Raw genomic sequence first — 23,892 nt, forward strand, 5'->3', positions numbered from 1 at the left:
GGGATGGGATAATCATCATAGACTGCAAAAGTCCATGTTCCTGACCATCCCTTGTACTGGACAGGCAACTTGGCTGTAGGCAAATTGAAAGAGTTGGACTTGAAGAGTTGAATTGTCACTTGAATCTCTGGGTCGATTAAATTGGGGTCCACTAAGGAAGCATGGATAGCTGACGCTTGTGCTCCGGTGTCCCTCCACGCAGTGACCTTCTTCCCATCCACACTCACAGTTTCCCTCCGCTCCAAGGATATCTGGGAAGTATCTGGGCCTGAGGACCTCTGGTGTGATTCCAGTGCAATGAACTGTAATCTGTTGGGGTTCTTGGGGCAGTTGGCCTTCATATGCCACGGCTCGTTACATTTAAAACATTGTCCAGTTGACTGATCACTGGGGCGAGGTGGGTTGCTGGAGAACGGTGTGGCGGGACAGTAAGATGTCTGGAGGGTTCTTTGGGGGGTAGTTGGGGCCTTGGGCTGCCCCCGGTAGTAGGGTGTGGTCTGAGGTTGTCCTTTCTGGTCTCCGCTCCAACTGCAACCAGTTTTTCTTCTTTTCTGCCACTTCCACCCATTTGGCTCTAATCTCCCCAGCCTCGATTACAGTTTTGGGCTTCCCATCCAGGATGTATCTTTCTATTTCCTCAGGAACACCCTCTAAGAACTGCTCCATTTGCATTAGGAAGGGCAAATCTTCTGGAGATTTAACACTTGCTCCTGATATCCAGGCATCCCAATGTTTCACAATGTGGTAGACATGTCGGGTAAATGACACGTCTGGTTTCCACCTTAGGGCTCTGAACCTCCGACGAGACTGCTCGGGTGTTAGCCACATTCTGACTCTCGCCTTGGTTTGAAACAGTTCATACTTGTTCATGTGTTCCTTAGGCATTTCAGCTGCCACCTCAGCTAAGGGTCCACTGAGCTGCGGCCTCAGCTCTACCATGTATTGGTCTGTAGAGATGCTGTACCCAAGGCAGGCCCTTTCACAGTTTTCTAAGAAGACCTCGGTATCATCGCCTGCCTTGTAGGTGGGGAACTTCCTGGGATGGGAAGTGGTACCTGGAGAAGGATTGCTATTCTGCTGAGCCTTTGCCTTCTCCATCTCAAGTGTATGCTTCCTCTCTTTTTCCTTTTCCTCCATTTCTTTTTCCCTTGCCTCCATAACTGTCCTGTGGGCAGCCTCTTTGGCTGTTTGTTTTGGGCTTTGTCATGTTTGCCTCTCTGTTTTTAACTAACTTTACACCCGAGAGTTAGAAATAAAACAAAAAACTTGGCTTGTAAAATTTTGCTGTGCTGTAACCGGATACCTATGTTCTCTGATAGTGATTGTCAGCCTACAGAAAAATCCTTAAAAAAACCCCTAACACCTTTGTTTCCAGGCAAAAAGACAGAAAACCCCTCTAGTTGCTCTTAGGTAAAAAAAAAAAAAAAAATTCTTCAGGTCTGTGAAGACTTGTGAATTTCCCTGCAGGAGGTTAACTACCCTGCCTTTAGGTAGGGAAAACTCCAGCTCACAAAAGACAATTCCCTTTTGTCTCTGCTCTGGCCCCCATACAGAGACAAAAAATCCTCTAACTGCTTTCATCTTAAAACCTGCTTTCCAGGAGCCCAAAGGAAAATTTCCTTTTTAAAATCTGTGCTTCTTGTTCAAAAAAATCTCAAATTGATCTCAAAATGCTTTCAAGTTAATTCCACTGCTCTGCCACCATGTAAAGGTTCCTTCCCCACTCTGAACTCTAGGGTACATATGTGGGGACTTGCATAAAAAACCCTAAGATTATTTTTACCAGCTTAGGTTAAAACTTCCCCAAGGTACAAACTATTTTACCTTTTGTCCTTGGACTTTATTGCTGCCACCACCAAGCGTCTAATAAATATATAACAGGGAAAGAGCCCGCTTGGAAGTGTTTTTCAATTAGTAGGGGAAGCAAAAGTGGATGGGAACCTGGGAGGCAGTGACCATGAAATGGTCGAGTTCAGGATCCTAACACAAGGAAGAAAAGAGAGCAGCAGAATACAGACCCTGGACTTCAGAAAAGCAGACTTTGACTCCCTCAGGGAACTGATGGGCAAGATCCCCTGGGAGAATAACATGAGAGGGAAAGGAGTCCAGGAGAGCTGGCTGTATTTTAAAGAATCCTTATTGAGGTTACAGGGACAAACCATCCCGCTGTGTAGAAAGAATAGTAAATATGGCAGGCAACCAGCTTGGCTTAACAGTGAAATCCTTGCTGCTCTTAAATACAAAAAAGAAGCTTACAAGAAGTGGAAGATTGGACAAATGACCAGGGATGAGTATAAAGATATTGCTCGGGCTTGCAGGAGTGAAATCAGGAAGGCCAAATCACACCTGGAGTTGCAGCTAGTAAGAGATGTTAAGAGTAACAAGAAGGGTTTTGTTCAGGTATGTTAGCAAGAAGAAGAAAGTCAAGGAAAGAGTGGGCCCCTTACTGAATGAGGGAGGCAACCTAGTGACAGAGGATGTGGAAAAAGCTAATGTACTCAGTGCTTTTTTTGCCTCTGTCTTCACGAACAAGGTCAGCTCCCAGACTACTGCACTGGGCAGCACAGCATGGGGAGAAGGTGACCAGCCCTCTGTGGAGAAAGAAGTGGTTCGGGACTATTTAGAAAAGCTGGACGAGCACAAGTCCATGGGGCCGTATGAGTTGCATCTGAGAGCGCTAAAGGAATTGGTGGATGTGATTGCAGAGCCATTGGCCGTTATCTTTGAAAACACATGGCGATCGGGGGAGGTCCCAAATGACTGGAAAAAGGCTAATGTAGTGCCCATCTTTAAAAAAGGGAAGAAGGAGGATCCGGGGAACTACAGGCCAGTCAGCCTCACGTCAGTCCCTGGAAAAATCATGGAGCAGGTCCTCAAGGAATCAATTGTGAAGCACTTAGAGGAGAGGAAAGTGATCAGGAACAGTCAGCATGGATTCACCAAGGGCAAGTCATGCCTGACTAATCTAATTGCCTTCTATGACGAGATAACTGGCTCTGTGGATGAAGGGAAAGCAGTGGACGTGTTGTTCCTTGACTTTAGGAAAGCTTTTGACACTGTCTCCCACAGTATTCTTGCCAGCAAGTTAAAGAAGTATGGGCTGGATGAATGCACTATAAGGTGGGTAGAAAGTTGGCTAGATTGTCGGGCTCAACGGGTAGTGATCAATGGCTCCATGTCCAGTTGGCAGCCGGTATCAAGTGGAGTGCCCAGGGGTCGGTCCTGGGGTCGGTTTTGTTCAATATCTTCATAAATGATCTGGAGGATGGCGTGGATTGCACCCTCAGCAAGTTTGCAGATGACACTAAACTGGGAGGAGAGGTAGATATGCTGGAGGGTAGGGATAGGATACAGAGGGCCCTAGACAAATTAGAGGATTGGGCCAAAAGAAATCTGATGAGGTTCAACAAGGACAAGAGCAAAGTCCTGCACTTAGGATGGAAGAATCCCATGCACCGCTACAGACTAGGGACCGAATGGCTCGGCAGCAGTTCTGCAGAAAAGGACCTAGGGGTTACAGTGGACGAGAAGTTGGATATGAGTCAACAGTGTGCTCTGTTGCCAAGAAGGCCAATGGCATTTTGGGATGTATAAGAAGGGGCATTGCCAGAAGATCGAGGGACGTGATCGTTCCCCTCTATTTGACATTGGTGAGGCCTCATCTGGAGTAGTGTGTCCAGTTTCGGGCCCCACACTACAAGAAGGATGTGGAAAAATTGGAAAGAGTCCAGCAGAGGGCAACAAAAATGATTAGGGGACTGGAACACATGACTTATGAGGAGAGGCTGAGGGAACTGGGGATGTTTAGTCTTCAGAAGAGAAGAATGAGGGGGGATTTGATAGCTGCTTTCAACTACCTGAAAGGGGGTTCCAAAGAGGATGGCTCTAGACTGTTCTCAGTGGTAGTAGATGACAGAACAAGGAGCAATAGTCTCAAGTTGCAGTGGGGGAGATTTAGGTTGGATATTAGGAAAATCTTTTTCACTAGGAGGGTGGTGAAACACTGGCATGCGTTACCTAGGGAGGTGGTGGAATCTCCTTCCCTAGAAGTTTTTAAGGTCAGGCTTGACAAAGCCCTGGCTGGGATGATTTAGTCGGGGATCGGTCCTGCTTTGACCAGGGGGTTGGACTAGATGACCTCTTGAGGTCCCTTCCAACCCTGATATTCTATGATTCCCCCCCACAAAATCCTCCCAAACCCTACTCCACCTTTCCTGGGGAAGGCTTGATAAAAATCCTCACCAATTTGCACAGGTGAACACAGACCCAATGGTCTCACCCTTACAACATGTTGCCACCTCGACCATTTTGTGTCTTTTTGTAACTTAAGGTTTGCCTAGAGGGATTCTTACAGCATCCAAAGTGGAAGGGCAAGAAAGGCTATAACACTGTTCCTGGTGAAGTGTCCAGAAGTCTCTGCTGGGGCCTGGTTGTTTGCATCTGACCTGTGTGAGCACAGTAAAGGTGGTTGGTTTGCAGAGGGCTATGCTGGCAATAAGCACAATTTCAGAGGTGGCAGATTTCCCAGGTTTATATCCCCACATATGCTGCACCAGGAGTTAGTATTTTTATTCTCCAAACATTTATTTTGATCAAAAATGGCTTTTTTACAGATATAAAAATCCGTTAAAATTTTGTCTCCACTCTGCCTAGTACCCAGTTAAAAACTCCATGATCGAAACATAGTTTTCCCTCCCTGGTCCTTCCACTAAAATGGACAACACTGAGTGCTGAGATTTTAACTGGGACTTTTCAACTTAATTTTAATGGGGGCTGATTGCTGAAATCACCCAGGCAGCTTTGAAAGCCTCAGGCTATGTTATTATCTAGGTGTATCTGCACATTTCTGTGAAAGCCGCATTTACTGACTGCTTTGCTCAAGGCTTCCTTGACCTCTCTGTTTCTCAGGCTGTAGATGAGGGGGTTTACCAGGGGAGTTAGGACCGTGTAGCAAAGAGAGAGCACCTTGTTCAGGTCTCTCAGTGTATCACGTTTCGGTAGCAGGTACACAATCATTATGGTTCCATAGAAAATTGTCACCACAATGAGGTGAGAGGAGCACGTGGAAAAGGCCTTTTGCCTCCCGGTGGTGGAAGGGATTCTCAGGATGGTGGCGATGATGCACATGTAGGACGTCAGAGTTAGTAGGAATGGAGGCAGGGTGAATACAAAGGATAGTATGAAATCCGCCAGTATGACCTGGTGGGTGTCACTGCAGGAGAGCTCTATTAGTGGGAGGGGATCACAATAGAAATAGTCAATTTCATTTGGGCCACAGAATATTAACTGTGATAGGAATAAGACCAAGATGGTAAGAGCCAAAAAACCATTTAACCAGGAGACAGCAGCCAAATGGAGGCAAAACCTGGTATTCATAAGAGTTGAATAGTGCAGGGGTTTACATATCGCTAAATACCGATCATAAGACATCGCTGCTAGGAGACAGCATTCCGTACCTGCCAGAGACCCAAAGAAATACAGTTGTGTGATGCAGCCACTGACTGAGATGGTTCTGTCCCCAGTCAGGAGACTGGCCAGCATCCGGGGCAGGATGGTTGTGGTGTAGCAGGTCTCCAGGCAGGACAAATTCCCCAGGAAGAAGTACATGGGGGTGTGAAGGTGCTGATCAGCCACAATGAGCACCACGATAAGAGTGTTCCCGGTCACGGTTGCCATGTAGATCACTAGGAATATCAGGAAGAGAAGAATTTGTAGGTCAGGGAGCTCCCCAAATCCCAGGAGGAAGAATTCTGTGATGGCTATTTGGTTTCTCCAGTCTGCCATGGGTTGAGTCTAGGAACAATAAATCTGTGTGATTGAATCAGAAGGACATGGAGTTCAAAGTTAATCAAATCTCATGAATTAATTCCATAAATATTCAGAAACTCCCCTTCCTCTCCTGGTTAAAGGCTGAAATGTTAAGACAAATGTAGATTTCATAGCAAAGTGCCAGGAGTGGAAACAGGATGGAAACAGGTTTCAGAGTAGGAGCCGTGTTAGTCTGTATTTGCAAAAAGAAAAGGAGTACTTGTGGCACCTTAGAAACTAACAAATTTATTTGAGCATAAGCTTTCATGAGCTACAGCTCACTTCATCACTATTCCTCTTGCAGGGGGAAGGATAGCTCAGTGGTTTGAGCATTGGCCTGCTAAACCCTGGGTTGAGAGTTCAATCCTTGAAGGGGCCATTTAGGGATCTGGGGCAAACATTAAAAAAAAGTAGATGATTTAGTTGGGGATTGGTCCTGCTTTGAGCAGGGGGTTGGACTAGATGACCACCTGAGGTCCCTTCCAACCCTGGTATTCTATGAGTCTCAGTCTGAGGGCAGAACTTCGCTCTGATGGGGAAGAGGGTGGTCTACATGGATACCAATGACTGCTATAACAGCCCGTTTCCATGGTGGCCAATTACTGATAGAGAAATGATCTGTTCTGTCATATCAAATCCCATGTAGTGACATACCAGAGCTTAACAATGATACTTAAATGCTGTATTTCAATTCTGACAATGGCCAGAATCATGCCATGCCTTAGGAGTCAAAATCAATAAATACATCAACTGAAATCTTGTACTGAGATCTCCAATGCAGTCTAGAGTCCTTAGACACCAATCTTGTGTTATAATTAATGGAAATAAATCTAACAATATATCCTGGTATAGTCAGCCTTTTATTTCCCTGTAGGAAAAGGAACAATTTTCACCCCCACACAAGAGATCAGTTTCACATAATTTATGAAGTGGAGTAAATTCTCTTAGTTCCTGTGGTGGTGATGGTGATGTGGTGAGGGACTGGCAGTGCCTTTTCTGTTTCCTGACATTAGCTATGTAGCAGTAAAAAAATACAGCTCTTTGCAGGGTGGATCTCAGGAAGGGGTAAAACCAGGCTGATGTGCAACCCTAACTGGTGGAGTGATCTTCCGCATCCATAATGAATGTGGGATGATAATCCAGGAGCAAGAAAGGCACTGGGGTGGTGGGGGTGGGGGAGATGCTGTCCCTGAACTCAGAGTCTAGAAACAATCTGGCATGTGTGATCTGGGTTAGTAAGACTGTATCACCATTCGCCACCCCATTAAAAGTCATGGAAGACCGGAGACATTCCAGAAGACTGGAAAAGGGAAAGTATAGTGCCCATCTTTAAAAAGGGAAATAAGGACAACCTAGGGAATTACAGACTAGTCAGCTTAATTTCTGTACCTGGAAAGGTAATGGAGCAAATAATTAAACAATCAATTTGCAAACACCTAGAAGATAATGAGGTCATAAGTAACAGTCAGCATGGATTTGTCAAGAACAAATCATGTCAAACCAAACGGATAGCTTTCTTTGACAGGGTAACAAGCCTTGTGGATAGGGGGGAAGCGGTAGCTGTGGTATATCTTGGCTTTAGTAAGGCTTTTGATACTGTCTCACGTGACCTTCTCATAAACAAACTAGGGAAATGCAATCTAGATGGACCTACTATAAGGTGGGTGCATAACTGGTTGGAAAACCATTCCCAGAGAGGAGTTATCAGTGGTTCACAGTCATGCTGGAAGGGCATAACAAGTGGGGTCCTGCAGGGAGGTCCTGGGTCTGGTTCTGTTCAATATCTTCATCAACGATTTAGATAATGGCATAGAGAGTACACTTATAGTTTGCGGATGATACCAAGCTGGGAGGGTTTGCAAGTGCTTTGGAAGATAGGATTAAAATTCAAAATGATCTGGACAAACTGGAGAAATGATCTGAAGTAAATTGGATGAACTTCAATGAGGACAAATGCAAAGTACTCCACTTAAGAACAATCAGTTGCACACATACAAAATGGGAAACAACTGCCTAGGAAGGAATACTGCAGAAAGAGATCTGGGGGTCATAGTGGATCACAAGCTAAATATGAGTCAACAGCATAACACTGTTGCAAAAAAAGCAAACATAATTCTGTGATATATTAGCAGGAGTGTTGTAAGCAAGACACGAGAAGTAATTCTTCCGCTCTACTCCATGCTGATTAGGCCTCAACTGGAGTATTGTGTCAGGTTCTGGGTGCCACATTTCAGGAAAGATGTGGACAAATTGGAGAAAGTCCAGAGAAAAGCAAGAAAAATGATCAACGGTCTAGAAAGCATGAACTATGAGGGAAGATTGAAAAAACTGGGTTTGTTTAGTCTGCAGAAGAGAAGACTGAGAGGGGACATAAGAGTTTAAGTACATAAAAGGTTGTTAGAAGGAGGAGGGAGAAAAATTGTTCTCCTTAACCTCTGAGGATAGGACAAGAAGCAATGGGCTTAAATTGCAGCAAGAGCGGTTTAGGTTGGACATTAGGAAAAACTTCCTAACTGTCAGAGTGGTTAAGCACTGGAATAAGTTGCCTTGGGAGGTTGTGGAATCTCCATCATTGGAGATTTTTAAGAGCAGGTTGGACAAGCACCTGTCAGGGATGGTATACATAATCCGTCGTCCTGCTTTGAGTTCAGGGGAATGGACTAGATGACCTCTCGAGGTCCCTTCCAGTTCTATAATTCTATGCTTGGGGCTCACACTGAGCTGGATCCTCAGCTGGTGTAAATCAAAGTAGCTTCTTTTGTGTCAGTGGGGCAGATCCTCCACTGAGGACCTGTCTCAAGATATGGATCTCATGCTCCATCTCTGTGAAATTGTGCTATGAATGCTGACTGGCACTGCAGTGGGAAAGTGAGGTTAAAACTGTTAATATTCACCTGTCAAAGAGCTCTGTGTTGCTCAAAAGCTTCTCTCGTTCACCACCAGAATCTGGTCCAATAAAAGATATTACCTCACCCACCTTGACCCTCTAATATTCACAAATCACATTCATGCCCCTGTTTGGAAGGTGGTATAGAAATGCAGTCAGGAAGATGGTGCTCACCTGAAACCACAGGACAGCCCAAACGGGAAGTGATGAGCTCTTGTTTCTGAGGGTTCAGTGGCCTCAGGATCCTCAGCGGAGGTTCTTGTCACTCCTCTTTCTGCAGAAACTCGGAGATGGTAGAATGGGGAACTTCTGTTTTCCCTGCCCATTACTCCAAGAACAAGGGGAACGTACAACAAAATTTAAAGGTGGGCAACTTAAAATCTAGCAAATGAAATTCTTGTTAACCCACTGTGTAAGTAAACTGTGGCACTCACTGTGATGCTGGCAGACCAAGTGCTAGCTCATGCCAAGGTCCCCCCTGTCTCAGTAGGACACTACCATACACAGCTGGAATCAGTCTGGCTCCCTTCTGGGTTGATATTGATAAAATGGGTACTAGAATTATATGGAAGTGTTTAATGTTTGACTCTGAATGCTTGTCAGTTGCTGCCTGCATTAATCTCCCCTGCAATGTCTGTCCCATATCGTAATTTAACATTTCAGTGGTTGTAGTGAGCTTCTGTGAGTATGAATCACCACACAGGAGAGGGACGATCATGAGTGTGAAGAGTTGCTCTCCCACAGACATTAAGCCTCTCCTAAAAAGGAGACCCATCAGTACCAGATAGGGTGACCAGATGGCACATGTGAAAAATCAGCACGGGGGATGTGGGGTGGGGTGGGGTAACAGACACTTATACAAGACAAAGCCCCAAATAATGGGACTGTCCCTATAAAATCAGGACATCTGGTCACCCTAATACCGGGTGGGCTATGGGTGCATATTGCAACTGGAAACTCCTGACAACTGGATTGAGAAACCATCAACAAAAGGACTAGAGACTCTTATTGTTCTGCTCTTCTCCCGATGAAGATGAGTCATGCAAATGGATTGAGTTTGCAACTCAGAGCAAAGATGGCAGGAGGGGGATAAAAACCTCAAACAAAAGAAACTAGGGATCTCTGTGCTGCTTGCACACTTGGGGCAGGGTGTTTCTAGGCATTAGCAAGAGATCCCCAGCTGCTTAGCCTGGGATAGCCCTAAAGGTCAAATACAGCTTGCTGCTGAGAGAAGCCTGTATCACCTTTTGAAACCTAAGACTGTGACTCATTCATGGGTCTGTTTTCTTGCTTTAACCTTGTAAATAACTCTCATTTCCTTTTCCTATTTAACAAATCTTCCTATACAGTAGTTCACTATAGGATTGGCTACAAGCATCGTCTTTGGTGTGAGACCTAAAGTGCAAATGACCTGGGGGAAGTCCGGAGTAACCTGAATATCGCTGTGATTCTTGGTGTAAGGGGTCGTGCACCACAGATACGCTCACCTGGGTGGCAGGACAGACCGGCGCAGCCAAGGAGGGGAGTGTAGGGGACTCTGTCAAGGCTGTTAAAGTGCCTGAGGAGTTTGCACTCGGTGCAGTTGGTTGGTGAAATCTAAGTTTAGAACTGACAAGCAATGAGGGGGTTTGTGCCCTGGGTTGTAACTGTCTGCCCTGAATTTGGCACTCACACTCTTGCATCCCCATTAGGAGCATCACACTCATTGCCACAGGAAGTCATTGATATGAAGGACTTAACTAGATTCCAGAAGAGATTGGATGTTCCTGACAGCCATATAAATATCCAGAGTTATCCTAATTAATGGCAACAATAGAGATTGGCTTAACCCCCAAAACATGAGGTTTAATATCCATTCCACAACTATTCTAGACCAACATGACACATGTGAGGGGAGATTATCCCAGAACTGCTATTGCAGTGTTCTTACATTTGCCTCTGAAACATCTAGTACTGCCCGCTCTTGGAGAAGGATACTGAGCAGGATGGCCCTTGGGTCTGATCTAATCTGGCAATTCCTATATTATTATTATGTTCTCCTAAAGTGATACAGAGAAGCCCAAAATTCCAGTTAGTTCAGGAAGCTACTTGTTTGATATTTGAGCTTCTGACAGGCTGTTCCCAGAAAAAAGTTGACCTGGCACAGATAACACTTTTTTGGTGACAATCGATACAAAGAAATCATTTGAGAGGAGGTTGTCAAACTGTCTATAGGATTGGGACATTAATTCTAATAGGAGATTAGGACACCCAATTCCTAGGTGGCTTTAAAAATCTCAACCATAGCACCTGAGCAATGTCCATATCTTGTTTATTCCCTGGGTTCAGTGGACTCGTGGATTCTCTTGCAACCTGCCTGACTCAGCTATAGTGAAGCAGTTTTTATTTACTTTTAACTAAAACCATTTGTTCTTCACATACCCTCTCATCCTCCTAATTACACTTTATCTACCTAACATGCCATTGTAATGTTCCTTTCTATCAGCTTCACTTAGTTTTAGGGTGACCAGATGTCCCGATTTTATAGGGACAGTCCCAATTTTGGGGGCTTTTTCTTATATAGGCACCTATTACCCCCCACCCGCATCCCGATTTTTACACTTGCTATCTGGTCACCCTATTTAATTTTGATTTCCCATTATTCTATTCCAGGCTTCACCCTAGTTATCCTGAGCCAGATCCTTAGCTGAGGACCTTTCACAAGACACATCTCAATTTCCCCATTGTTAAATGGTGCTATTAACATTGACTGGCACTGCTAAAAGTGCTAATATTCACAGAGACAAGGTGAGTGAGGTAATATATTTTATTAGACCAACTTCTGTTGGAGAGAGAAACAGATAAGCTTTTGAGAGCTAGAGACCTTGTCTTGCTCTCCAACAGAAGTTGATCCAGTAAAAGATATCACCTCACCCACCTTGTCTCTCTAATATCCTGGGACCAACACGGCTACAACAACATTGCAAACAATATTCACACAGCATATCCATGCCCCTGTTTGGAAGATGGTATAGAAACACAATCAGGAAGAGGGTGCTCACCTGTAACCACAGGACAGCTCAAGCTTCGAGTGATGACCTCCTATTTCTCAGGGTTTGGCAGCCAGGACTCGGTTTCCACCACTGAACTACTTGGGTCTCATCATTCAGTAGAAACTGAATCTGCTCAGCAAAGACACCTGCATCTACCTGAATGGACAAGCAGCTGCTGTGATCTGTCTTAGAACATGCTCTTCCCCCTCCATTTACACAGTGCAGAGCCCTCATATTTGTATCCTTCTCCATGGAAGGCTGTGTCTCCCTTGATTCCACCTCTGAAGAGATTGAGCCTGGGGAATTAGCACTGTGTTTTCTGTGCAAACAACTGTCCTGATGCAACCAACCTCCCACTCCCAGAGGAATCGCCTTTCTGCTACCAGCTGTTTAAGGTCATTGCTCTGCATGGCTGAAATGTAATGCAGAGACCCTGGAGTGCAGGGCCATGCAGAGACAGAAACTACTGAGCAATCTTTACTCATGTCAACTGTCCCATTGCCTTCAGTGGAACAATTGCACAAGAAACAATGGCTAAGATGATTCAGCCTGCCAGATTGGGTGCTGAAGCCTCACAGTTTAACAGACACACAGGAAATTGAATGCAAAGTAAATTTAATCCATAGTTTGCAAATGAAAGATTTGGATGGAAGACTCTCTCTCCCATTCACACCCCCAATGGACATATTTCTCCCAAGGAACTTTGATGTTATCAGTAATTACTAATGTTTGTTTATTTAACAATATTCTCACCCTTCTGCTGAGCGGTAGCAGAATTCAGGTCTTGTAGATTGATTTCCCATTGGAAAATTAGTGATGTGGAGTCTGGGTAATTTCTCAGTGTAACTTGTTTGTTTGCACACTATATACACCAGTCCTGGAACAGAGGTGACCACAGACAACATGCCGGAATCCTCCTTTTAGGGATCTCAGCCCACACATCGGAGACAGGACTAGCAAGCAAGGACTTTCCCCCACACAATACTTTCAGCCCAGGACACTTAGCCCTGGTTTACACTACAAGTTTAGGTCAAATTTAGCAGCGTTAGATTGATTTAACCCTGCACAATGAAGCCATTTTTGTCAACTTAAAGGGCTCTTAAAATCAATTTCTGTACTCCTCCCTGAGGAGGGGATTAATGCTGAAATCGACATCGCCAGGTTGAATTTGGGGTAGCGTGGATGCAATTCGATGGTATTAGCTTCCGGGAGCTATCCCAGAGTGCTCCATTGTGACCGCTCTAGAGAGCGCTCTCAGCTCTGATGCACTGGCCAGGTAGACAAGAAAAGCTCCACAAACTTTTGAATTTCATTTCCTGTTTGGCCACTGTGGCAAGCTGATAAAAACAGGCGACCATGCATACCTGATCAGCAAAGGTGAGCATGGAATCCCAGAATTGCAAAAGAGCTCCAGCATGGACCGAACGGAAGGTATTGAATCTGATCATTGTATGGGGAGACGAATCCATGCTATCAGAACTCCGTTCCAAAAGAGATAATGCCAAATGTTTGCAAAAATCTCCAAGGGCATGAAGGACAGAAGCTATAACAGGGACCCATAGCAGTGCCGCATGAAACTTAAGGAGCTCAGGAAAGCCTACCAAAAAACCACAGAGGCAAACGGCCGCTTGGGGTCAGAGCCCCAGACAAGCCGCTTCTATGTTGAGCTTCATGCAATTCCAGGGGGTGCCCCTACAACTACCCCACACCTGTACGTGGACTCCTGCAAGGGAGTCTCATGCAACAGGGATGAGGATTTTGGGGATGAGGAAGATGATAGCGAACACCAGGCAAGCGGAGAAACCGTTCTCCCCGACAGCCAGGAACTGTTTATCACCCTGGAGCCAAAACCCTCCCAACCCGGGCTCCCGGACCTTGAAGGTGGAGAAGGCACCTCTGGTGAGTGTACCTTTGTAAATATAATACACAGTTTAAAAGCAAGCATGTTTAATGATTAATTTGCCCTGAAGACTTGGGATGCATTCACGGCCAGTACAGCTACTGGAAACGTCTGTTAACGTGTCTGGGGATGGGGCAGAAATCCTCCAGGGACATCTCAAGGAAGCTGTCCTGGAGGTACTCCCAAAGCCTTTGCAAAAGGTTTCTGGGGAGGGCAGCCTTATTGCGTCCTCCATGGTAGGACACTTTACCACACCAGGCCAGTAGCATGTCGTCTGGAATCATTGTATAAGAAAGCATGGCAGCGTGTGGGCCTGGTGTTTGCTGGCATTCAAGGAACATCCATTCTTTATCTCTCCATGTTATCCTCAGGAGAGTGATATCATTCATGGTCACCTGGTTGAAATAAGAGAATTGTATTTAGGGGACATTCAGAGGTGGCCATTCCTGCTGGGCTGTTTGCCTGTGGCGGAACAGAAATCTTCCCCGCTGCTAGCCACACAGTGGGGGGAGGGGTGAAGCCATCATCCCAGAGAATTGGGCGGCGGGGGGGTTAGCTGGGTTTGTGCTGCATGTTAACCCGAACACATCAGCCCCTCCTTTTAAATGGCCAGTGCGTCTTTTTCCCTTTTACTCTCCCTTTTGTTCCTCCCGCAGCTGCAAATGTTTCAAAGCTGCCACTAACATCTCCCTCCCAGAGGCTAGCGCAGGTGAGAAGGCGAAAAACCCGCACGCGATGAAATGTTCTCTGAGCTCATGCAGGCCTCCTGCACTGAAAGAGCCCAGCAGGATGCATGGAGGCAGGCAATGGAGGAGTCCAGGAAAGCACAAAATGAACGCGAGGACAGGAGGGACGCACAAGGGGATAGATGGCGGGAGCAACAGGAGAGGCGGCGGCAGCATGATCAGAGCAGGCAGGAGGCAATGCTGAGGCTACTGGAGGATCAAACTGATATGCTCCGGCGTATGTTTGAGGTGCAGGAAAGGCCCAGACCGCCACTGAATCCCCTGTGTAATCAGCCGCCCTCTTCCCCAAGTTCCATAGCCTCCTCACCCAGACGCCCAAGAACGCGGGTCGAGGGGCCCTCCGCGCACCCAGGCACTCCACCCCAGAGGACTGACCAAGCAGCAGAAGGCTGGCATTCCATAAGTTTTGAAATGTAGTGTGGCCTTGTCCTTCCCTCCTCTCCCAAGCTACCTTGGCAGTTATTCCCCTATTTGTGTGACGAATTAATAAAGAATGCATGAATTTGAAACAACGACTTTATTGCCTCTGCAAGCCGTGATCGAGGGGGGGAGGGGAGGGCGGTTGGCTCACAGGGAAGTAGAGTGAACCAAGGGGGCGGGTTTTCATCAAGGAGAAGCAAACAGAACTGTCACACCATAGCCTGGTCAGCCATGAAACTGGTTTTCAAAGCTTCTCTGTTGCACAGCACGCCCTGCTATGCTATTCTAATCACCCTGGTGTCTGGCTGCGTGTAATCAGCTGCCAGGCGCTTTGCCTCAACCTCCCACCCCGCCATAAACGTCTCCCCCTTACTCTCACAGAGATTGCGAAGCACACAGCAAGCAGTAATAACAATGGGAATACTGGTTTCGCTGAGATCTAACCGAGTCAGTAAACTGCGCCAGTGCACTTTTAAACATCCAAATGCACATTCTACCACCATTCTGCACTTGCTCAGCCTGTAGTTGAACAGTTTCTGTCTACTGTCCAGGCTGCCTGTGTACGGCTTCATGAGCCAGGGCATTAAGGAGTTGGCTGGGTCCCCAAGGAGAACTATAGGCATTTCAACATCCCCAACAGTTATTTTCTGCTCTGGAAAGTAAGTCCTTGCTGAAGCTGTTCATACAGACCAGAGTTCCTGAAGATGCGAGCGTCATGTACCTTTCCCGGCCATCCCACGCTGATGTTGGTGAAACGTCCCTTGTGATCCACCAGAGCTTGCAGCACCACAGAAAAGTACCCCTTGCGGTTTATGTACTGGCTGCCTTGGTGCGCCGGTGCCAAGACAGGGAGATGGGTTCCGTCTATCACCCCACCACAGTTAGGGAATCCCATTGCAGCAAAGCCATCCACTGTGACCTGCACATTTCCCAGAGTCACTACCCTTGATAGCAGCAGCTCAGTGATTGCATTGGATCACAGCAGCCCCCACAGTAGATTTGCCCACTCCAAATTGGTTCTTGACTGACCGGTAGCTGTCTGGCATTGCAAGCTTCCAGAGGGCTATCGCCACTCGCTTGTGAACTGTGAGGGCTGCTCTCATCTTGGTATTCTTGTGCTTCAGGGCAGGGGAAAGCAAGTCACAAAGTTCCATGTAAGTCCCCTTATGCATGTGAAAGTTTCACAGCCACTGGGAATCATCCCAGACCTGCAACACTATGTGGTCCCACTAGTCTGTGCTTGTTTCCCAGGCCCAGAATCAGCATTCCATGGCATGAGCCTGCCACATTGCCACCAGGATGGTCAAATTGCCAGGGCCTATACTTTGAGAGAAGTCTGTGTCCATGTCCTCATCACTCTTGTCACCACGCTGCCGTAGCCTCCTCACCTGCTTTGGCAGGTTCTGGTTCTGCATATACTACCTGATAATGCACGAGGCGTTTACAATGCTCATAGCTGCCGCAATGATCTGTGCGGGCTCCATGCTTGCCATGGTATGGCGTCTGCAGGAGAGCACAGTTGCAGGGGAAGTGGTGGTTGGATGACCAGTTTTGCAGACCTACTGCATCGTCTGCACGCTTGCCAAGGTATGGCGAGACAAGAGCAGCTGAGCAGAGTTGCAGCGGAAGTGGTCATACAGAGGACCTGTGAGACCACCAGGAGAGCAGAGTGGCAGCAGAAATGGTCATTTGAGGATGACAGTTTGCAGCCCTACTACACTGTCTGCTGAAAGCAGTATGGCGCCCGCACGGAAAAAAGGCATGAAATGATTGTCTGCCGTTGCTTTCACGGAGGGAGGGGGACTGATGACATGTACCCAAAACCACCCGCAACATTGTTTTTGCCCCATCAGGCACTGGGAGCTCAACCTAGAATTCCAGTGGGCAGCGGAGACTGCAGGAACTGTGGGATAGCCACCCACAGTGCAACGCTCCAAAAGTTGACGCTAACCTCGGTACTGTGGACGCACTCCACCGACTTAATGCACTTAGTGGGGACACACAATCAACTGTATAAAATCGCTTTCTAAAAAATCAACTTCTATAAATTCAACCTAATTTTGTAGTGCAGACATACCCTAAGGGTGAAAGCTGGGTCATCACCAGTGAGTGGGAGCTGGGCAAGGCAGGGTACTTCTCTGTATGATCTCTCTGACAAATGAAGCTGTGATTCTGTCTAATGGTGTTTGTGGGGGGATTGTACCTCATCAACCCCTTTGATTCAGGGGTGGGGGGGGGCAAGGCGTGACCACACCTCTCTGCATCTATGTTGGTTTTACTACCCTTCTGGTAGTCAGTACTGTGTGGCCTAATAGCCAAAGTCCATATAACTCCACTTGCCCTGGTGGGATAGCATGGCCTAGTGGCCAGAGTCCATAGAGTGTGCTCCTAGAGCAGGGTGGCCCAAAGGCCAGGAGTTCCTCTAAATTCTTTTTCCCCTGTGGGATAGCACGGCCTGGTGGCCGGAGTCCACACAGTATGCTCCTAAGGCAGCATGGCCCAATGGCCTGAGTCCATATATCCCTTTTAGGGTAAGAAAGGGGTCAGGGAACTATGTCATCAAAAGCGGGGGGGCTGTGATCCCCGGTGGGGGAGCCCAGGCCCACCCGTCCTCACCGGGCTCTGACCCAGGGCCCTACCAGTGGCGGGCTGATCCGCCACGGGGTCAGCAGGGAATCCTACCACAACACGTTGACCTCGCTGTGGTGGGAGGTACCACTCCCTTACCTTCACTCCCCACCCGTTCTCCAACGATAGCCGTCCCTGTGGCGTCAGGGTCTCCAGGTTCCTCAGCACCCGACACTCCCTGGGGTTCCAATAGCTGTAAGCCTCCGTTCCCGACTCCGCAGCTCTCCCCTGTCAGGGTTGTAGCTGCTCCTGGGCTGGAGCCTCCACTGGGCATCCTTCCTCCTTGGCCACCCACCCTGACTGAACCGCCCTGCAGGCTTTTATACTTGACTTCCGGTTGGAGCATGCCCAGCAGAGCCTCAGGGGCGTGGCTTCCTCTGCTAGGAGGGAAGGGTTAACCCTCTCAGTCCCGGTGTGGGGCTGGTCCGCCCCGTCACAGTGTTGCACCATGAACTAACTTCACATATTTTCCATGCAACAGCCCTCTGGGCTGTACCCGAATAGCTATTGCAATAGCTTCTCTATAGTTCCAGTGTGGTTCCTGGGATGTGCCCTGTGGGTTGCCTGACCATTCTGTGTGTTGGATTCTCATTTCTGAGAGATTCCTGCCTCTCCCAAAGGAACAGAAAATAAATCATTTGAAATGGGAAAGGAAATGTCCAGCCTTCTCAGTCTACTGGGGTGATGCACAGTGCCCCCCTTTTGATGAAACCCTGTTTTAAAGTAAATTTCTTAGGTTTTCTGATCTTTGCTCTGGCCAATGTTCATCCCAAGCGTCACTGAGGAGTTCTCAAACCTGTACTTGCAAAAGTGCTAGAGAGATTGTAGAGATGACAATTTGGGAAGGATTTTCCACAAATGTGTCCTTTTTATAGTCAGCTCTTTTTGAGTCCTTGCCTGGTTACAGAATGGAACCTGGACATTTGGAGGTTGCCTAACTAGTCTCCCCTATCCCTGGTCTTACTGACTCAAGAGATATGGAGCGGGACAATGTATTCGAACTCGCGTCCTAATCGAAATATCTGAGACAGTGAAAAGCAGCATTAAGTACAGAGTCACTGCACAGGGGTTGTTCGAAGGTAACTAACCTGTGGGCATGTCATGGTTATTAATAAGCTGCAAAGCATCACTGTTTGGTATGTCAGGGATTGGATATTTACAGAAGAGGGCACATTTGACAGGATCTAATTCCATCCACTAGATGGCAGTCCCCCCGCCCAAGGTGGTGGCCTGTTATAATGTACTGCTCTTATAATAATTAATAATAATCCTATATATGCTGCCATCTAGTGGGCATTTCACAAAATAGTGGCCTGTTTCTCCTGCCCTCTAGTGGACATAGAATAAGTGAGCTGTAGCTCACAAAAGCTCATGCTCAAATAAATTGGTTAGTCTCTAAGGTGCCACAAGTCCTCCTTTTCTTTTTGCGAATACAGACTAACACGGCTGTTACTCTGAAACATAGAATCATAAAATATCAGAGTTGGAAGGGACCTCAGGAGATCATCTGGTCCAACCCCCTGCTCAAAGCAGGACCAATCCTCAATTTTTGCCCCAGATCCCTAAATGGCCCCTACATCTTGCAGCATCACTGACCTTTCCACATTACTTTATCCTGTTCTGAAATCTATTGGTCAGTATTCCTGACCCTGCCTCATTTCTTCCAATCTGCTGCCCCTAGTGTCGATTATACAGCATGAAAGTCTATTGCTCTGTTCTTACCCTCTTCTCTCTTCTAGAGTTAGCTCCAGTGGATACTGTTAGCTGCCTGCTGCGGGAAGTGGAGCTGGACAGTGGAGATGTTATGTGAATGAGAATGCATGATGGAGTTGGAGACTGAGGGACGGGAGCCTCCTCCCAGAAATGCTCCCAGGAGAACAGGTTTGAGAAGATCTTTGGGGAGCCTCTTGCTAGGAAAAAAACAAAGGTGGCACATTGATGGAGATGTCTCTGTCCCAGGGATGGGGGAAGCTCCCAGCCTGGCTCTGCAGCAGGGATCCCATTTCTCCCCAAAAAGACCCATAAGCCCAAAGAAGTAGATGGCTCTTACCTCCATTAGGGAGCGGGGTCTTCCCTCTCAGCCTCTTTGAGAACTATTCAGCTCCTAGAGAATGGACTCTGACCTCCTTCTGATCAGCAATGGGGATTCACCCTCCCCTCAACAAACCTGTCAGCCTCTGAATGATGAAAGGCCTGAATGTCAGAGTCACCAGAACCAAGAAAATTCCAACTGCAGCCAGTCGAGCCTTTGTGAACTTAGCCCATCTGGAAACCAGGTCTGAAGTGGAGAGGTCTGAACTCATGGACTCATAGACTTTAAGGTCAGAAGGGACCATTATGATCATCTAGTTTGACCTCCCGCACAATCCAGGCCTCAGAATCTCACCCATCCACTCTTGGAATAAACCCCTAACCTGTGTCTGAACTATTGAAGTCCTCAAATAATGGTTTAAAGACTTTAAGGTGCAGAGAAGCCTCCAGCAAGTGAACCATGCCCCATACTGCAGAGGAAGGTGAAAACCCCCCAGGGACTCTGCCATCCTGCCCTGGAGGAAAATTTCGTCCCCAGCCCAAATATGGCCATCAGCTAAACACTGAGTATGTGGGCAAGACTCACCCCCTCAACCCAATAAGAGCAGGGCTGGGCAGAGCAGGTCTGTAACAGGGAAAGGAGAGTGCTTTCCCCTGGGCTGCAGAGCCTGGGGCTTTGCCCAACTGATTACAGAATGAGTCCTATCTCAGAGGGACCATGTATTGGCCCCGAAAGAACCAGACTTCAGCGGTGATAAAGCTCAACGGGGCTATGAACTGGAGTGAGAACTAGGTAGGAAGTTGAAAGCCGCAAGGAAAGCTGAGAAGGGAACTTGAGAAGAGAGGTAGGATGTGCCCAGGGAAACCTGCAGCAAAGAGAAAAGAGCAGACCTAGCTGTTGAGTACAGAGGCCTGGGCTGCTACCTGTGTCAGGGTGGGACAGGGCTCCTCTACTGGCCCCAAAGAAGGGGGCATACATGCACCCAGAGAGGGTTACCAAGCCTAGCAAGGGGGCTGCAGGCTGAGGCAGAGCCCCAGCGAGAACAGAAGAACTTTTCTCTCTGGGAAGATGTCTTTGGACTCTGAGCCCCAGAAGCGTGGAGTAAAGGTGGTGAGCCGGCCAGAGGGCCGAATTACCAGGCAGAGAGACTGCCATGGTGCTGGAGTGACCATCGATGGGGGACCAGAGGGCACCTATCAATGAGTAGATTCATTTATTATTGGCATAGTCCGCAGGATTGAATTCCCCCTGTCATCCGTGAGGGCTCACGGAAGTCTTGGTTACTGAAGGAAGATCCGTCCCCCGAAGTTGGATTTCCCATTTGAGTTCCAGGGACTGCTTCAGCAGCCAAAGCAGGTCTCGGGGTTTCTCCAGCAGCTCCTAGAAACCCAACAGAAGCAGAAGGAAGTGCAGAGCTACAGATGCAGCTGATAATCTTGGTGGAGCAGCAGCAATACCTGTCAGAGATCCTGCAAAGGGAAATCAACCTGCTACGCCCATGGACAAAAAGAGCAGACTCGGAGAGCATGCCAGGGCTATGCTGAGAAGGTTAGCCCAGGAGAGCAGGCATGAGAAAGTGTACAAGCATGGCCTAATGCCAAGACAGCAACAAAAGTTGTTTGGCTTTGGTGCAGAGAAGCAGGCCATATCAAAAGACCCGGCCTGCATAGGAAATTCCTGAGTGGCAAATGGAGGGGCCAGGGCCCCAAGAGGGGAGAAAGAAAGGAGAAGGTGTCCTCTGGCACAAACACACAGGAGGCAGGCTAGGTGAAGATGGCAGGGTTGGCCGTGGACCTTGCAGACCCTCCACCAACACACCCTGTCGGGTGCTGCAGGGAGGTGAAGAATGAAATGGTTGGCACAGAGATGAAGCAGGCTGAAGTAGGGACATAGACGAGAGTTGAGCAATGGTGTGTGCTCAGCCCCTGATGGAAAAGGTTTGGGGGGATGCAGCGGCAGTAGAAAAAAGGCTACAGAAGAAGCTAGTGGCTTCAGAACAAGGCTCTGCAAGCAGTTGTTAATGAGAATGAGTGGCTGCAGGAAGAGCATTGGGATACTGCAGAAGAGAAGGATGGCCTCCGAGTTCTGGTGAGCGAGCTGGCTGGGGAGCTGGAGACGCTGCGCGCCCAGGCTGTACGAGTGCATAGCTGGTGACAGCGACGAGATGGTGAGGGATGAAGATTGGACAAGAGTAGAACTTGCCCCCGGGTTGGGCTGGATTTTAAGGAGGAGGCTATATAACAGGGTGGCTTGGCCTGTGGCTGCAAAGCCTGGGGCTAGGCCAAATTGATGACCAAGTGAGACCCACCTGAGAGGAAACAAAGGAAAACAGCAGCAAAAGTACAGAAGCAGAGCGAGCTGTTCAGTAGACGGCCTTGGGACAAAACCTGGAGTCCAGTGTAGGACTGGGTTCTCTCACCGTCCCTAAGGAAGGGGACATAGAAGACCATAGAAACCCAAGAAGGGCAGGCCGAGCTGAAATCAGGCTGAGAAAGAGCTCCCCACGAGGGTGGAAGGCCTTGTTGCTGTTCAAGACATTTTTGGACTTTGTTTGCAAGGAGCATGAGCCAGGAAGGAGTGGAGTAAAGGACAGTCACCTGGTTGGAGGGCTGAGTTCCCAGCCAACAAACTGCAAGAGTGAGTCTCAACGGGGTTGCTAGCCCAGCTAGAAAGCTGTGTCCAGGATCTAGCGGTGAGTGAACTCTGGTATAAACCTGCTTCCTTTCTGGAAAGAGCCTGGTATTGGAGAGTGGGTGGGGAGAGCAGGGAGATGGGAGGGGTTCCTGAGGCTGGGAGGGGAAGGACATGGCCCAGCTTGTGGGAGGGATCCTGCTGGCTGTGTCCGGAGCCCTGTGTAGCCTCTTCTCTGGGAAGTTCCCATGGGTCAGTGGAGCCTGAATCTCTCCTGCTCCTTTGGTCTCTTTGGGCTTCACAGGAGATGTCTGGTGAACTGCCCTTGGACTCTGGGCCCAGCAGCGCTCAGAAATTATTCGCTACCTTCAGAGAGACTGGACACAGCTCAGCATGTTAGGTAGGCTGGAGACTCACACTTCACTCAAACACACAACACTGAGGTGGTTTGGGAAGCATAGTAACAAAGAAGAAATTTAAGTGATACTAAGCAAGAGAAAGAGACAAATTTCAAACAGACAAACAAAACACAACTCACTTTGCAGTGACTAAAACTGAATCTTAACAAGTCACAATCTTTGCCTTAGCAGTTTCCAGACTAATGTCTCAGCTTTCCTAACAGACCTTATTTGATGTCCCTGTAGGGTACAAAACTTCTCTGACGAATCCGCTGATTTGATTGCTTCATCTTCTGGTTTCAGACCCTCTGCTCTCCTTCTGGGGTGCCTGGACCCTGATTGTAACATCTCTCTGGCCCAGCCTCTTACACAGATGTGTGCTGCAGCCAGCCCAGCACAGGGAGCAGTGGGGACAGATGATCTCCTCCTGTCAGACCAAGCAACATGGGTCCCATTGAGGCTTAGATGGAAGATCCCAGGCATCTCCTGGAGGTAAGAACTGTCCACTCTTCTGGGCACTTGGGGCTGTTGCAACAAAGAGGGGGCTCCTGTTCCATAGCCTATTTGTCCTCATGACTGTGTTTTTTTATTCTCAGAGGATGCGTCCGGGACCCTGGAGACTGTTTCGTGCAGGAGGTTTGAGCGGGGAGAGATCACTCACTGTCCTGACCCATGGGTCATTAACCCGGGTCTGTAGGGTTCCTGGGAGCAGCCACCCTCCAGCACGCCACCTGGAAGACTACGAAAAACTGCTTACCTAGGACTGACGAAGTCCAGACCCAGTTTGAGGCTCCTATTGGCAGAGTCCCAGAGCAGCTAATTGGCCCCCAGGACCTCCTTAAAGCAGCAGCAGGAACAAGGAGCTGTCTGAACAGCCGAGCTCCTCCCCAGCTCTGGACCGTGTGTTTGCTGTTCCTGCTCCCACTCCCCAGGCTTGATTTCCTGGCATCCGGACTTGGGGTGACTCACCTGATTTGAGGTTCTGAACACAATTTGGTCTTTTGCTTCTGCTCTTCCAGTATCCTGACCCAGCTGACTCTCGAATCCTGTCTTGTGAGTGTGGACTCTGCCTCTGACCACTAGGTCTGGCTGCCCATGACCCGGCCATGACACTGACTTTTCTACAATTCCTCCAATGCCCTTTTCTGCTCTCCAGCTCTGCTCTCCCAGCAGGACACACCGATCCCTTGGCTCCCAGACTCCTGCTTCCCTGCTAGTCAAGGGCTCAGGGGGAGTGCTTGTCTTGCCCCCTCCCTGACCACAGCTGCTTTTCCTCAGGGACTCTCCCTAGCGCAGAGGAGAATCCGTCCTGGCAGTAATTCAGGAAGTCACAGAAGGGACGGTCTGCTCAGCTCCCTCTGCAATGCCACTGCCCGAGACCATTACGAGTGGGTGCCCAGTGATTGCGCC

General features: G+C 48.1%; 1 protein-coding gene and 1 pseudogene across 1 annotated transcript in view; one reads left to right on the forward strand and one right to left on the reverse strand.

Annotated features, from left to right (window-relative positions):
- LOC144929110 (von Willebrand factor A domain-containing protein 5A-like) overlaps nt 1-23,892 on the forward strand; it is a 181,279-nt gene that overhangs the window by 130,211 nt on the left and 27,176 nt on the right. The window lies entirely within an intron of this gene.
- On the reverse strand, nt 4,827-5,784 carry LOC144929452 (olfactory receptor 11A1-like; annotated as a pseudogene).

Source organism: Lepidochelys kempii, chromosome 14 (genome assembly GCF_965140285.1).
Source record: "Lepidochelys kempii isolate rLepKem1 chromosome 14, rLepKem1.hap1, whole genome shotgun sequence".
Lineage (NCBI taxonomy): Eukaryota > Metazoa > Chordata > Testudines > Cheloniidae > Lepidochelys > Lepidochelys kempii.